At 36.7% G+C, this 17,764-nt stretch overlaps 1 pseudogene; it reads left to right on the top strand.

Moving 5' to 3' along the window:
* The window catches only part of LOC129925749 (mitogen-activated protein kinase kinase kinase 13-B-like), a 30,291-nt pseudogene that overhangs the window by 4,235 nt on the left and 8,292 nt on the right, over positions 1 to 17,764 (top strand).

Genomic DNA, 17,764 nt, shown 5'->3' with positions numbered 1-17,764 from the left:
TCCCTCTATACACAGTGGATCTCCTGTCAGCAGACAGTAGAGATAGTATAGTCTAGATCTAGAGACAGGAGAACATTCGATTCGATATTATTAGTAATCAACTATGGCGGACAGGGCTGAGGTAGCAGCGTTGAAGGAAGAGGGAAGGTTGTTGGAGCTTGAAGGGGCAGAACTAAGAAAATACGTACAAGAAAGGTTGATGGAGAGGGAGAGATTAGCCATAGAAAAGGAGAGATTAGCGATGGAAAGAGACAAAGAAAAGGAGAGATTAGATAAGGAGGACAAAAGAGAAAGAGACAAAGAAAAGGAGAGATTAGATAAGGAGGACAAAAGAGAAAGAGAAAAGGATAAGGAGATAGTAGCAATTGAAAGGGAAAAGAAAAATGAATTAGTCGCCATTGAAAGAGAAAGATTAGCGTTTGAAAAAGAGACAGCAGAGAAAAAGTTAAAAACAGACCAAGGAAAAGAGAATGATAAAAGAAAGAGTGAATCTACAGGGAATAAACTGGCAAAATATAAAGGTTTGATATTCAACGAAGACAAAATGGACATAGACATTTTTTTGAAGAAGTTCGAAATAGAAATGAGAGAATTGGAGTACCCTGAAGACAAATGGACATTCTTATTGTCGAGATCATTTACAGCGGAGGTGCCTTCAAAAATATGTATGAACCAGAGTAACTACAGCATTGTGAAAGAACAACTACTTCGAACTTTCGGAAAAACAGAAGCTTTCTATCGCCAACAGTTTGTTAATTGTGAGATAGAACCAGAGGATGACCCGCAGACCTTCTTGGACAAAATGAGCAGCCATTTCGATAACTGGATAGAAACCGCTGAGGTAGAAAAAACCTTTGACAGTCTTAAGACATTTCTCATGCTGGACAAAGTGATGTACGAGTGTCAGGAGGAATTAAAAATATTTCTGTTGGAGAGGAAACCGAAATCCATAGAAGACATAGTAAGACTGATAAGGGCTTATAAAGTGGCACATCCCGAGAAGAAATTATCTAGAGGCATTGATATAGAAGAAATAGTTGCCTTTAACAGAACATGTGAGACACAGAATAACTCTCACAGAACAAGGGAGACACAGGATAGACAGTATAGAAGTGGTACATATGAAAGACAAAATGATAACCGCAACGGAAGATATCAAGGAAACAGACAGGAAAGAAAGGACTGGGAGAAAGGTAGAATAGAGCAAGGCTTATCATTGTCATCTGATACTGGAACATTGGAGATTTTTCAGACATTCGTAGGGAACAAGGCAGCCAAGACCATCAGGGATACAGGAAGCACTATTATTGGAGTGAATAAGAATTTAGTGGAAGACCATGAATATACAGGCGAATCTAGGAAGTGTGTTATGTTTAATGGGAATATTGTACAATTACCGATTGCTAAAGTTAGTATAGACACACCGTATTTTAAGGGGACAGTGGAAGCTTGTGTTGTAGAGCAGGGTGAGATAGATTTAATTATTGGGAATATTCATGGGGTGAAAATATGTTCAGTAAGGGAGATTGAGAATTGGAAGAAATATTATGAGATAAAGTCTACTCGATGTAGAAATGGGGATGTGGAAGAAGACATAAGATCCCATACATCAGATGGCATGGGTAGCAGAGAGCACGAGAAGAAAGAATTAACAGATAAGGTAGAAAGCAATGCAATAGGAATGGGTCCAAATCAAAGTAAAGTAAGGCAATCAGTGGTACAGGGAAAGCGATTTAAACCCACATATAGACATACAAGTCCATACATCTTATGCTTTAATTGTGGGAGAAGGGGGCATATTAGAAGACAGTGTCAACAATTAATTAGAATTAAGGATTCAAGGTACAATAGTGAAGAGGCGTATACGAGAAAAGAGAGGGATATTAGCAGCCTAGAAAACAGTACAGCTAGATCATTAGGTAGTAGGATCACAATGGGACATCATTGCAAAGGAGGGAAGCGGAAAGGATGGCATGTCAATAATGTTAGAATTATATAGATAGGATTAGAAAAGGTGGGAATGATGGACATTAATTATTGTTCTATTCTACAATGAATAAATATATGTGTAATGAATTGAATATTGTTGTTACAATATGCATGGAGCAAGATAGACTTTGTTTGTTAACTATTTGATTGCGACTGGAATGATGGTGTTTTGTACAGGCATACGATTATGAGTGGGGAGTAGTATTAATAGAAATATGATTACTTATAGATATATGTTAACAGAAGTGGTTTCAATTGCTCATAATAACAGTTATTATTGTGATGAATATAATTGTTATTCCATGTTGGAATTGTATTGGTATTAACATGACATTGTGTTTGATTTTGTGTAGTTATTACATTATGGTTTTATATGTTACCGATTTGTTTTAACTTGGAATAGTCTGATAATATATTCAGTGATTTGTATTTTGGACGTTCGATGTGCATCGAACTTGTTAAACAGGGGGGGTGTTACGTGCGCATCTTAGTGTGAATGTGAAATGGTGCGATTGCGTGTTGAAAGAAAAAGAAGAACCGAAATGGAGGACTATGAACAAGAAAGTGTTTTCAGTGTTAATAAAGATTAAAGTATTTATAAACTGTGATTTGTCGTTTACATGTCTAAAGAGTCTCATCCAATATGAAAACGTAACAATATGCAACCATTGGATACTGTTTTGCAAATCAATATTTGATGAATTTCTCTCCTGAACACATGCTTTCATGCCATTGAGAGGACTGTTTGGTCATGGGCTCTGAACTGTCCTATCAATGGACCAGGTTTGAGCCCTGCCGGCTGCCATCCCCCACTATCCTGCAGGAGATTTGGGCTAGGATGTAGTAATCTTCAATTCTGAAAGAACAATCCACACATATATATAACAAAAGAGCATCACCATAGTTTAATGATTTTTTTTGGTGCATTTATAATAATTTGACATGATCTTCAAGAAACTTTCTCTGTTCACAGTGTCAAAGGTTTTAGTTAAGTCCACATATATTGAAATAAAGGTTACTATAAAATATTTACATTTACACAAGAGCAGACTTTATTATTTGAAACACATTAGGCAAAAAATTCACAGCCTTGACTATAGTAGTTGCCCCTTATACCAAAAAGATAAAGCTATGTTGATCTGTTGATTGGATCTCTGGGTACTTTAATAATCTTTTATGGTATAATTATGTTAAAAAATTAACAGGATCCACTTAAAACAAACAATAAATCAAGGAATAACATTACACACAGTAAGATCTTGAGGAAAGTTTATGAAGTGGGAACTGGTTATCATCTTCATTGCATTTTTGTATATTTTACATTAATTTATTGCTTACATTAATCTATAACTATTATTCAGGTTTTTAATCTAATCAACATTTTATATCTTAATGTAAACTGTTCAAATGTTTTTCTTTGTATTTACTGGCAAAAATTTGTATGCATAGGTTACCACACTCTCTATATACATGAAATTTTAAAAATAAATCATCAACCTACTCCTTTAAAAAAAAAGGGTCATCACCAAAGAATAATTTTAATGGAAAATATCTTTTTCTTTTTTTCAGGAGTGCAATGCCCAGAAATAGACCATCATTTAGACTAATTCTCATGCACATTGAGATTGCCTCTGCTGAATTACTTCGGTTCAGTCTGGAGGACTTTTCTGAATCTCAAGTAAGTCCTTTACTGATTGACACTATGTTGTAAAATGTTTTGTTGTAAAATGTTTTACATGTTTCGGATGTTCCTTCAGAGTTGAAGATAGTTTACTTCCTAGTCCAAACCTCCCGCAGGACGACGGGGGATGGGAGCGGGCAAGATTTGAACCCTCGACCATCGATAAATCCGAACGACAGTCCAGCGCACAAACCACACGACCAGGCAGCCTGGTTCTGTCATTATCAACAAGAAACTCTTAAGAAATTGTCTGAGGTGTTCTCATTTTCCCAATTAAAATATACAGATGAAAAACCTGCCTTTGTGCATTATGCATATATATATACATTATTATTTGAATAAAGAGCAGATGGCCTCCTGACTTGTCATATTCTGCTAGAAAATTTGTCTTTTTATGGCATTTAACGTTTAACAGTACACATGCTTTCTCCATGCAGCTGATGTATCCAAAGGAGTGGCAATTGCTGATACAGTTTGGTATCAGTGGTGTTGCAGGCTCTGCAAATTGCCTAAGGGTTGCGGTCTCCAGATTTTTTCTCAGGGTCAACTCTCAAAACCTTTCCCATGATTCGGTATAGCTGCAAGGCAGCAGAGCTTTTAATTCAGAAGTTTCCTTCTCCTAGGTGGGTACAAAGAATTGATATTACTCTAGTATCAGCATCTTGGTTTGTCATCAGAAGTTGGCTTTGTACTTAATGTAGCTGTGTGATAGCAGTGCTAGAGCCAGAAGTGAACTTGTGCTTTGAATGATTAAAAAAAACTTTTTTTCAACCAATGCAAAGCTTCTAAGCTTTCTTCATACAAAAAAAAGAGACAGCTCTTATTTTCTAGCCTTCTTTTACACTCTGAGAGAGAAAAGCTTTTACACTGCAAGTATCCCTGCTGCTATATGGTAGTAATGGTGACCATCTTTCAGACTCTATTCAAACTTCTTATTCTGACCAAGAATGACGTTGAAATAATTTGACCTGATGCAGAAATAAAGCAAATTTAACTCCTTTCTGTTCCAGCTCTGGCTTATCTTCTAATGTCATTAGTTCTTAAAGTGAACCAATTCCTATCTAAATATTTTTTCATGATACATTTTTTTTTCTACTATATATATTAAAAAATGTTAAGAAAATATTTAAACCTTTTTTTTGCTTAGGAAATTTGGAGGAAAGAGATTCGTGAAAATTTCCAAAAAATGAAAGCTGAAGGTTCCAACTTACCGCAGCTAGAAGAAGAGCTTATAAAAAGAAGAAAAGAAGAATTAAGGTATTTTGTATGGAGAAGATTTGGGTTTTTTTTCTTTCTCATGAAATTAAGATCATTTATTTATGCAACTGAATTTTTTTTTTTCATTTGACTTTTAAGTACTTTGTTTTATTTTTAAGTAAGACATAATAGACTTGACAATAATATTTTTAATTATCTCATGTCCTGACTTGTATCTATATAGACTTTGACTAAACATATAGTAAATTTGGATATTTCCATTATTTGTTGCTATGAAGTGTTAACTGTTATGTTTCAATATGTTAATTATTTTGTTTAGACATGCACAGGATGTCAGAGAGCATTATGAAAGCAAGTTGAACAATTTGTATATAGAATTAACAGCTTGTATGCTGCAACTGGAAAAGAGGGAACGGGAGCTCATCAAGTAAGGACATGTTCTTTGGTGTTAATGTTAGTCATGCTTTACAATGTTTTAGGGGTGCTTTTCTCAACCTGTGGGCCATATCACAAAAGGACCCGCTGACAAGGACTTGACTTATTCCTGTGCACTCCCAGGGTAGCATAGGGCCACAATCACCACCAAACTCTCCACTAAACTCGGTTCTGAGCAGCTTCCTTCGCCTGTCATTCAAGTACCCTCAGCTTCACTGATGACTGACCTCTTCCAGGTTTGCGTGGGTCTGCCCACTTTCCTCTTTCCTTGCGGATTCCAATCAAGTTCGTACCTTGCAACATCGGTAGCTGGTTTTCGCAGGGTGTGTCCTATCCAGCTCCACTTTGGCTTTGTGATGTCTTGGGCTATCGGCTTTTGTCTAATTCTCTCCCACCAATTGCTGACAAGGAGCAGTCACATATCTGGTCCCTTTTTTTTTTTTAAACTTTCTTATGGTAGTATTAATAAAATTACTTTATATTGTACAATTAAATTTTACTAAGATTATATAATAGTTATATTTATTTATATTATATTTATGTTAATTTTTGTTGTAAATGTTCTTTTTCAATGGATACACATTTAGATACAAGTAAAGTAACTTTAATGTTGCGTATACTACCACTTTGGAAAGCCTTACTATTTTACTATTGATATAGATGTTTTGTATGAACCACAGCATAAGCACAGTATATTCTATTGTAGATGTATCTAAATAAGTGTTTCCCAAATATTGGAATATAAATATTGCACATTGGAAAAAAAATTTAGCTGAATATTTATCTTATTTTTAAGGTAGAATATTCCTTACATGTAAAATATATAATTTGTAAAACACTTTCTGTTTTGTATTCGAATTTATGCTAAGATAAACTGTTATTATAATTAACCCATTAGCTCCTTCTGCAATCTGAAACGTTTTCTCCTGTCATTGTTGTCGTAAACTGTTGTAGAACGTTTCTAAAATCCCCTTTTTCAATATAGGCCTACTTGCTTTAAACTTTTTTAAATAGATTTCTCCTAGTCTCGATGCAAGCATCGCGCTTGAACTTGGCTTGTCTCGGCTACCTAGAAGGGGGCTCGAGGTTCGACACCCGACTCGGGCAGAGTTGCGTTTACTGAGCATCTAAAGGCAGCACGGAAAACCAACTCCTAGATACCCAAGTTGGTGTTTCTTTTTTAGGCTTAGAGATTCCTGTATGAAATTGGTTCTTTTGAGACGTTTTTTTGTGCCAGTTTTGTGGATTTTTGTTCTGAGTGGGTGCTTCTTCAAGGTTTCCAATTTAGTGAATTGGGAAAGGATTTTTATTTCTCTTCTTTCATTTAGAGAGATCAGGGCAGCAGTTTCCTCCATAGCTCTTATGGGTGTTGTTTTGATTGCTCCTGTCATTATCCTTTGACCAATATTTTGAACCTTGTCTATTTTTCTTAGGTTGGTTTGGGCTGCTGAGCCCCATGCTGTGGCACCATATTCTAGTACAGGTCTTACATAACTGGTATAGGTCTTTTTCAGGATGTTGTGATTAGCTCCCCAATCTGTGCCAGCTCATTTTTTTTAAGAGGGATAGTCTCTGGATGCCTTTACTCTGTGTTTTATCTATTTGGTTTTTCCAGGTTAGTCTTGGGTCATAGGTGACTCCAAGATAAGTAGGGCTGTCATTTTTTTCTAAAGCTTCCTTATCTAATGTTAATTTTATTGTTTATTGTTTTGTTGACAGTGAGAATATGGTATATGTGGTCTTTTTTGTGTTGATGGACATGCCCCAGTCTTTGGACCAATTATTGAGTTTATCAAGAGCATCTTGTAATCGAAATTTCGATGTTCCTACATATTCTTCTGTGCTAATTATGGCAAGGTCTTCTGCATACATGCTGCTTTTAACTTTTCTTGGTAGGTTTTGATTTAGATCGTTTATGAATACTAGGAAAAGTGTTGGGGATAGGACTCCTCCTTGGGGGACGCCATTTTTTATACCCACTGTGTGGCTTCTTTGTCCTTGCATGCAAACTAAGGCTTTTCTATTATTTAGATATTCCTTTATCCAGTTGTACATTCTGTGGGATATGTGATGCTGGATTAGCTTGAGCAAGAGACCTTGTTCTCAGACTTTGTCAAATGCTTTTTCTAAGTCAACCCACACAATTGTTGTTGGTTTCTTTTCTTGAAAGCCGTCTTCTATTTCTTGTGTGATGAAGGCAATTTGATCTTCTGTTGATCTGCCTTTTCTAAGCCAGCCTGGGCTTCAGTGAGTAGATTATTTGACTCAAGGATCCATGTCAGCCTTCTATTTATCACTCTTTCCATCAGTTTGCAATTACAGCTAGTGAGGCTGATGGGATGGTAGCTATCCAGTTTATTTCTTGGTTTGCTTTGCTTTAGTATAGGGATCATAATGGCTTTTTTCAGATGTTTGGAATTCTGCCAGATTTCCAGCTAGCATTGAATATTTGTAGCAGTTTTCTTTTGGCTTGAGGACCCAAGTTAAGAAGCATGTCATTTGATATTTTGTCTGGGCCCGGGCTTGTTTTGGTTTGAGGACTTTTAGGGATTCATCTAGTTCCTTCATTTTAAGATTAGTGGTCATTCCCAAGGAGTAAGCTGGATTGTTTTCTTTAATTTTATCTGGGATTTCTGAGTTTGGAAAAACTTAATGAATTCATTTGCTGCTTCTTGGCCTTTCAGGGGTTTGTTGTCCTTTTCTATTACTATAGGAGTTGTTCTGTTTTCTTCCTGGTTGAGACATTTGGCTATACGCCAGAGTTTGTGACCATCTCTATATACGTTTTGTTGTTCTCTTTTTTCATGCCAACTTTTCCTCAAGGCAGAAAGGTAATTTTTCCTGAAAACTGCGTTAGCTGCTTTTAGATTTATGTTATTTTCTATACAAGGGTTATTTTCTACTGTTTCTGGCTTCAATAGTGTCATTGTGGAGTTGTTGAAGGTGATCAGACCAGTTGGGGATATAATCTTTTCTTGCTCCTCTAGGAATTGATTCCTTAGCTGCTAGGAGGATTGCTTTGGAGAAAGCTGAGAATGACTTATTAACCTGATTTGATTTGCAGTTTATTGAAGTTGTGTATAGGTCTGTGAGCTTTGAGAATAGGTGCCAGTTGGCTTTTTTGTAGTTGCATCTGGGGATGGTGGAGTTTTCTGATATTTTGAAGGAGGTATCGATACTGATCAATATGGGTCTGTGGTCACTGGTGGCTAGCTGGTCTGCAACTTCTCTTGTGCACTTTTTGGATAAGTTGTCAGTTGCAAAGGCTAGATCTGGAGTGGTTGATGTTAGCCAGGCTCTTGAGAAAAAGGTTGGTTTATCCTCAGGTTTATTAAGCAAGATAAGTCTGTTCTCTGCTTGCCATTCTTCAATTTCTTCTCCCCTGGCATTTAGGTCTGGGTATCCCAAGCTCTGAGAGTGACTATTCATATCTCCTAAGATTAGACAGTCTTCTTGGTCAGGTATTTGTATGTGGTCAATCTCGATTTCCTTGTCTGGTGGGAAGTAGCAGTTAAATAGATTAATATTTCCATCTGGGAGAATTAGCTTAGTTCCCATTATTTCTGATTCTGAGGAGTTGGGCATAGTTATGTCTGTGGTAGGAATATCATTTTTAATTTGGGTCTGATTTCTCTATCTTGTCTGATGCAGGTGTAGCCTCTAATGGAGAAACGAAGATTACTGTTCAAATGAGTTTCTTGGATGCAAGCTACATCAATTTCTTTCTCATGCAGAAATATTTTTAGAGCTTGTTTTTTCTTTTGGATGCCCTCTGCGTTCCATTTGTAAGATTTTTAGACTTTTGGTCTTGGAGTGTTGGCCAGTAGTATTTACTTTCTTGTCCCTGCTCCTGGCTCCACAGGCAGAGATAGAAGAACCACCAGCTCGCTTGTGTGGGCTCCTTCGAGGGGGAGAGCCCGGCCCCCTACCTGCGCGGCGGGATTCCACAGGCAGGACGCCACATCTATTAGAATCGTTACTGAACTCCAACATAGATGAAGTTGCGTGTCAATGTGTTATGCGCCAGGAGGCCCATTGACTCCGACTTCAGCCTGCTTTTCTTTCTGGGTGTGCTCCCATAGCCTTTGATCATCCAAGATCATCTGCAAGGTAGCAGGTGTTTATTTTCTGAGTTTTCTCTCCTAAATGAACTGCTATCCCTAGCTAACGGGTTTCATCTACCCGGGTTTAGAGTTAGAGCGCCCTATACTCGCTTATTGCAATCATTTCCCTGGATTTCTCAGATGTTTTTAGTAAATATTCTAGCCACTGGAATACTTCACCTCATCCTCCATGACTGCAAACCAGTTGGTCCTCAGCTGTTTATTTACTATTCACAGCTAACCCTTATATCTAAGGGTCTTTCCCCTATCCGCCACCTGGGGACGCGTTTGGTAGAAGGTGGTAGCTCCCCCTAGAGAAAATGAGTATTTTTGAAGCTTTTTTATATTCTAAAGGTATTATAAGTATATTTTTTTTTAAACTAGACATATTGTTCTATTTTTTAAAGTTGTTTGTTTATTTAGTATTAGATCTTAAGTTTGATTACTTTTTCAAAATATTTATTTTTTAGGATTCAGGGTTATCCCTCTTTGATTAGGGCCTTGAAAGGTTTTTTTTTTCTAACTGGAAATAGAAGCTATTGGGTTAAAATATGAAAAAAAAAAATGACTACATGATTTTGGGTCCTTGAAGTGCATATCTTATTTAAATCAGGCCCAGTATTGGTAAGTTCAATGCTAAAAATGAATTTTGAACCCAACAAGATTGATTTAAAGTTATATAAAATAATTTTGGATCATTTTCAGCTCTTCATTCATTTTTTTTTTTTTTTGAGACTATCTCTTGTTACTTATGCATGATGTTGATATTTTCTGTATGATTATTTTGTATCATGGCAAACATTCAATTTTAATCATGAAATATTTTTTTTATCAGACGAGAACAACAACTGACTTTGTACAATAAACATAGAAAGAGTATCGTTCGACCAATCATAAAAGCTCAAGAAAAGTTAGATCGACTTGGTAAAAAATGTACACGTAGGTCAGGGTCTGAAGTCACGACGTAAGTAAATTTTCTTGTTGTGTGAGTGTATCTTTATATCCACAATCTATAGCTCACACTCCACTATCATACTGCAAGGGATCCTTGGCCATGTAGACATAAAGCATAAAGAGAAATGAAAAGATAGAATTTAGGTATAGAATGAAATAAAGAGACAGACTTATAGGCAAAAAGGGAAATGACAAGGCACAGTCTTACAGATGGAAATGACAAGGTAGACCTAATGTCAAAGTAAGGGTCATTAATTGAGGAACTGGAAAGACTTGTAATCTATAACACTGTTAAGTAAATATTAACTAGCAATCATAAAGAATATCTTCACCAAATGGTATTAAGATGCACAGGCTGAGTTATGTACAGATAAATGAGCTGCCATTGGACCTATATGAAAATGGTATTTAGAAAAAGAAAAAAAGAAATTAATTTCAGAATATATATGTGGTTTTTAAAAGATGAATAACAAGAGATGGAGATGAGATAATAAAAATAAAGACTTTTTATTTCTCTTCTGACTTTAGGCCAGACTCTATGTAAAATACAGAAGGGAGCATGACAACTAGCTCTGAGCTGGTACCACCGTCTCCTACGAAATTGCGTACAAGGAAGTCTCGTCATCGTCGGAATAACAGCAGAGAGTCTATGAAAGACATTACCTCTGCTCAAATCTCAATCTACATACGAAGCATCACTGGACACCCAAACATCAGACAAACTTAACCCTGCAGGGCTTCATCCTACTGACCATGCACCCTATCCTGGGACATTTAAATTTTTGGGACCTGCCACTGCAATCAGGGAGTATCGAAGTGAAGATGAAGCTGATGGCCAAGAGACAAGGTTAACTCATATGGAAAACAACATTAAGAAACGTCAGGAGTGTTGTAGCAGAAACTCATCCACTTCTGCCACCAGGCACTTGCCAATCTCAAAACACTCACCTGTAAGTAAACACCAGCATCAAAACCAGCATCAAAACAGAACTCTTCATCCTATCAAGACAATAACATTAATGATGTCTGCTTTGGCTGTGATGGTGGCTGCAGTGATGCTACTTGTAGCAGAAACGCTCATCCCAGGTCAGTGCAGATGTGGAGTGCACATGTGACCTATCCCCTCTGTCCAGCCCAAAACAGAACTTTGAAACTATGAGTGAAAAATCCTCTCCGGATATTGACCTCTCATCCCGACCTGAAACTGGGGGGACAGAAGAATAGAAGCCCCTCCAGAAGGATTCTTGAATCTGATTTGATGGAGAAAGGAGTTATGAAAACATTAGAGGATACAATACGCTAGGAAATTTAGAGACCAACTGTTTCCAAAGTGGAATAGAAAAAAGAAATGAGTCACCAGAGAAGACCAATGCTCCGAAGAAGTTTAGAAATACAAAGGTTAGTATAGTAAAATATTGTATCAATGTTAAATGACCATTTTTGTTGTGTAGTTATGTAGGTCTTATCTACACTGATCTTAGTAAAATCCTGACTTCCCTGTTACTTTGATCCACACTGTGTCAGTGGGAGTCTTCCAAAGTTGTAGTTTGATCATGACTCAATTATTTATTCCACACAGTGTCAGCGGTGATAATCCCCATCTTGATAATAAAAGACATAACCATATAAATTTCATTGAACCGAAGGTTAAACACCAGTCCACTAATCAGGACTGAAGTGCCAAAGTGTTCTTGTATCACATAGAATAATCATTTAATTGGTTCCAGGTCACTTCATCCAATGGTCACTTCATCCCATGGTCATTTCATCCGCTATTCATTTCATTCTCTAATCCATCAAATTATAATTGTAAAAAGTATGAAATTAACAATATTTCATATATTTATTTTTATTATTACACATTATAATATAATAATTATAAGTATAATAATAATAAATATAATAATTACACATTAATAAATAAGAATAAAGTATAATGTCAATATAAAAATTGTTTTTGCTTGTTAATTGAAATCAATAAGATAGGCTATTGATAGTAGGTACAGAAGAAGATCTTTTGATTCCTATTGCTGTACATTGTTCCTAATTTCTCGGCCAGTGTTGCATATGTCTTGAAGTCAGCGTTTATTAGAATAAATAAAATGTTATATAATAGGGTTTGAAATGACACGCACATATTTAAGAAAAAAAGTTTGACAATGAAAGATAAAGTGAAAGATGGCAGTCAGGTGATTCTTTATCTGCGGTATGGTCATAAGTATTCTAACTATTCTCATCTCTCAAAAGATTTACACTACTTCCACCACACCTTGGCCTTTGATGATAATTTATGAGAGCAGAGTGGCATGATCATAATTATTCAAATTGTACTTCTATTTCTAAAAAGATTTTCCCCACTTCCACCACGCCTTGGCCTTTTGTCATTACATCACGCAATATGCACAGGATAATATTGACATCCCTACAACAAACAGAAACTATATAACTAAATACAAACCCTGCATTACGATATATAGGGGGAACTATAAACACTATAATAACATGTTCAAAACATAAAAAAAAATTCTAAATAAGAATATTTATATATTATATGAAATGAGTGCTTAAAGGCAAACCCTTAACAACACAATTATACAATGACTAAAAACATTTTTAATTGGGAATGATCTGACCAAAAGTGAGAGGGATGAAATAACCAGTCACCGTGTAATTGGACCAGCCAGTTATTAGCACCAAAATAATCATTTCCTGGTGCGGTCAGATTAAACAGACTCAAGTCTGTAAGGTTATACAGCCTCGTATGAATTTTTATCTTCAGCCTATATGGTTTGTTAGTGGAATACTTATAAAATCACAGATGATAGATTTGTATGTTTGTATCATTTTTCTTATTTCATCTGGTTTGTAAAAAACAACAACACTTGAAATAAAAAAAAACTGAAGGTGAAAATGCTCCTCATGAGTTATGAAAATATGAAATCAAGATTAATTTGTTAAATATTAAATCCATTGCCATGACTTTTCAAATACTTCCTTTGAATAATTATTGTATTTGCAATGTATGCAAATTTACTTTCTTCCTCTATGGGGGACATTGCCTGCCAAACTCCAGTTGGTGCCTTCTGGTAACTTGAGGGAGTTTACCCTCTTGAATGTTTTGAAAAGAGCTAACATTGTGAAACATCTTACAGTCTCTGGCCTCTGCAGGCTAACTGGTGATATGCTAGTTGGTTGTTTGGGGATAGCAATGAGCTGTGGCTTACATGGTTCTTGCATGCTTGCCTGGTTTAAGGGCTGTGATTGTCAGAATTTAGAGCTACTGCTGGAGTTGATCTGCTGCCTGTTCTGAAGACTTTTGAAGGGTCGAGCCTTTTCTCATATGTGTTGGTTCCAAACTGGTGGTATTAAAAAGGATCTCTTGCCCCCCTTCACTTTTGTGGATTAAACCCTAAAGATGATGCTTCCTTCCACCTCACAATTATTTGGCTATGTGAGAAAAATTGTCAGAAATGAAACATTCTATATTTTCTTGCCAAATGTTTTAGTGTTCAATGTACAGTGGATATGAAATAATAATAAAAATCTTTGTTATCTGTAAAGACACTTGTCTTACAATTTGTGCATTACTTCAAACAAAACATTATAACTATAGAAAACCAAAATGTACATTCACACCAGACTCACTTATAATTTACCTGTGAAAAGTTTATATCAGATAGTTTCTGTGAAGTAAGATTTCATTCACATAATACTTTGTTCTAGTTATCATCATTCATTATTTTTATAAGCTCTAGCTTGGGATTGCAATAGACAAATTGTTAACAATCTGGGCCAACTTAGAAAATGTTTTGACCACTTTCTGAGCCAGGAAATTATTTGATGAAATATTTTTAAAATCTTTAATATAGTTTAGATAAATTATAAGTCTTGGGTTAGTTTTGTTTTATATATATTTTCTTCAGAAATTTAGCATATTACCTCCTAGTTCAAACATCCTGCAGGATGACAGGTTTGAACCCAGGGCCATTGTAATGACAACCAAAGCACAGACCACACTGCTAAGAAGCCATACTTACTTAGTAGTCAGTTCTTCCATCCATCTATCCCAGTGGCGCTACAGCCCATGGAGGGCTCTGGCCTGCTTTAACACATCCTTCCATTCAGATCTCTCCTGGGCCTTTCGTCTCCACGCCCTAACCACAAGCTGCTTCAGATCTGCTTCCACATCATCTATCCATCGCATTCAGGGTCTGCCTTTGGGTCGCCTGCCTTTTGGTTTATGCCTGTATACGATTTTCCCCCCCTCTGTTATCTGACATTCTTTCAAGGTGACCTGCCCAACGTAGTCTGTTCTTTTTTATTTCGTTCACTATTGGTGGGTCTTCATATAATTGATATAACTCATGGTTAGTGCTGTCCTCCACCCTGTTTCATCCTGTATGGCACCATAGATTTTCCTAAGAATTTTTCTTTCCCAAGTGTTAAGTAAATTTTCAGATGTCTTTGTCAATGTCCAGGTCTCACTTCCATACATTGCTGCTGGTCTTATTATGGTTTTGTATATTATTTTCTTGGTATTTTCTTAGGTTTCTCACCTAAGATTTCTTCTGAATATTTTCCAAGTCTCTTAGTTATAAGCCTAGACAGTATCTTATAAGTCACATTTAGTAGAGAGATTCCTCTGTAATTACAGCACTTTAACTTGGATCCTTTTTTGTGTATTGGGGTTATAAGAGCCGTTTCCCATTCTGTTGGTATTACTTCTTCTTCCCAAATTCTTGATATTAGTCTGTGTATTTGGGAATCTAAGTCTTTCCCTCCATATTTAATATTTATATATAAGTAATTATCTTCAACTCTGAAGGAACATCCGAAACATGTAAAACATTTTACAAACATTTAATTAGTTCTGCTGTGATTTGGTCCTCTCCTGGTGCTTTGTGATTCTTCATGGTCCTAATTATTTCTGATGTTTCAATGAGTGTTGGAGGGTTCACTAAGGGATCTGGTCCCCCATGTTGCAGTTCATATTCTCCATTGTCTCCATCTTCAGTGGTATTTAGGATCTCCTCAAAGTATTCAGCCCATCTCTCAATGACCCTGCTGTTTTCTGTAATAAGCTGACCATCTTTGTTCTCACACATGTGTGATCTAGCTTGAAATCCATTCTTTTCATCTTTAATTTTCATATACATTCCTCTCATGTCTCCCTCCTTTGCTAGTTCCTCTATTTGAGTAATCTTGGACTTTTCCCATTTCCGTTTTTTCTTTCTTACAACTTTTCTGGCCCTTCTTCTTGCTTCATTGTATTGCTGTCTAGTGTTTCTGGTTTCTCTCTGTAGCATTATCATTCGGGCATTGTTCTTCTCTTCTATAGTTTGTCTGCATTCATCATCATACCACCCTATTTTCTCGTTCTTTTGTTTAAGTCCAATTACCTCTTCTGCTGTTCTTTTGATAGCATGCTTCATTATTTCCCAATGCTCATTAATGTTATTTTCGCAGTCCTTTTCTAATGTTGTCAGTTGCGTTTGGAGTGCCATTCTATAAGTTTCTGCAACAAGTGGATCCTTTGTGAGTTTTTGACTATCATATTGCTGTGCTCTCTTTCTTTGGTAATTGTGTATGGTACTTATTCTTTGTCTAAGTTTAGCTTTTACTAGTTGGTGGTCTGAGTCAGCATTAGCTCCTCTGAAACTTCTTACATCTAGTATGTCTGATCCATGTCTCTTATCTATGAGTATATGATCTATTTGATTCTGGCTGTTGCCATCAGGTGAGATCCAGATTACCTTGTGAATATTCTTATGTTGGAATTTTGTGCTGCTGATAGACATTCCTTTTCCTGATGCAAAATCCACTAATCTTATGCCATTATTGTTGGTCTCTTCATGTAAGCTTTCTTTGCCAATTATTGGTCTGAATGCTGGTTCCTTTCCAATTTTTGCATTGAAATCTCCTAGGACTATTTTGATGTCATGCTTTGGTGCTTCATCATAAATTCTTTCCAGTCCATCCTAGAAGGCTTCTTTTGTGTTATCATCTGCATCTTCAGTAGGGGCATGAACATTGATAAATGATATGTTGAAGAATTTTCTTCTCAAACGTAGTGAGCAGAGTCTATCACTTACAGGTTTAAATCCAATGACATTACCTACCATTTCCTTTTTAACAGCAAAACCTGTACCTAAGTTGTTAGTGCTTCCACCACTATAAAATATAGTATACTCCTTGGTTCTGAGAATGTCCGAGTCTTTCCACCTGATTTCCTTTAGGGCTACAAGGGGTATCCTATATTTCTTTAACACTTCAGTAAGTTGGGCTAGCGCACCTGCTCTATAAAGGCTTAGCACATTCCATGTCGCAAAACAAAAATCATGTCCTTTTCCAGGCCTAGGTCGTTTTCCGTTGAGATCTGTCCAGGTTTTCTTGTGTGTATTAGCTTTCGTAACAGTATTTTTTATATGACAGAGTTGTTAGCCCTGTGCATAACCATCTGGGGGGCTGCCCCTTTCAGCTCTCTGGATAGCTGACTTTATTTTCGGGTAAGGTGCCCTAGCCTTTGTGGATCCCTCCACTTCCTGCAAGGCAGCAGGTTTGATTTTGGTCCACCCCGGGTATTTTATTTCCCCGGTACCCACCATATCTAGAGGGCATTCCCCTATCCGCCACCTGGGGAGGCGCTCGATGGGAGATCAAAATCTCCACACGAGAGTCAGTTCTTCTCTTTAGATAAAATCTGTGAAGAAAACTGATGAGATTTTATGTTTAAAGACAAATTTAGATTAGGTTTAAAGAAAAATTTAGATTAGGTTTAAAGACAAATGTTAAAAAAATAAGTTCATCCACAGTAATTATAACTTCAAACTAAATGACAACTGTATGTTTTGATCACACCATTTTGAACTGTCCCCACAGCACTCTGAAGATTCATGCTCAGAAGAAGTAGGAGACATTAGTGAGGATGATGAATCAAGTAGCCACCCTCCCTGTCGTCAGTCTCTCTCAACTCTCAGTTCTGAAGGTGTGTTGTCTGAGGAGGACATGACTAGCAAACGCTCTGGTCATCAAGATGGCAGTGGTGATAATGGCTTGTTGTCTACGGGTAGTGCAGAAAATTTACAAGCAGAGTTGACAAAGTTTACAAATATACCTGATGGGTTGTCCGACAGGCAGAAGACTGTCAGGAAGATGAAGAATAAAGTCAACTCCCCTGACAGAATATTTGAAGTAAGTAGGAACTATTAGTTTTGTTTGTTTCGGATGTACCTTCAAATTTGAAGATTATTTTCCAAACCTCCTGCAGGACGATGGGGGATGGCACCGGGCAAAGTTTGAACCAGGGATTATTGGAATAACTGTCCAGGGCGCATACCACATGACTAGGCAGCCCTAATTTCCACTCCAACCAGTTGTTGATAAA

Source organism: Biomphalaria glabrata, chromosome 4 (genome assembly GCF_947242115.1).
Source record: "Biomphalaria glabrata chromosome 4, xgBioGlab47.1, whole genome shotgun sequence".
Lineage (NCBI taxonomy): Eukaryota > Metazoa > Mollusca > Gastropoda > Planorbidae > Biomphalaria > Biomphalaria glabrata.
The sequence above is the reverse complement of the archived record's forward strand: the minus strand, read 5'-3'. Positions and strand labels throughout refer to the sequence as shown.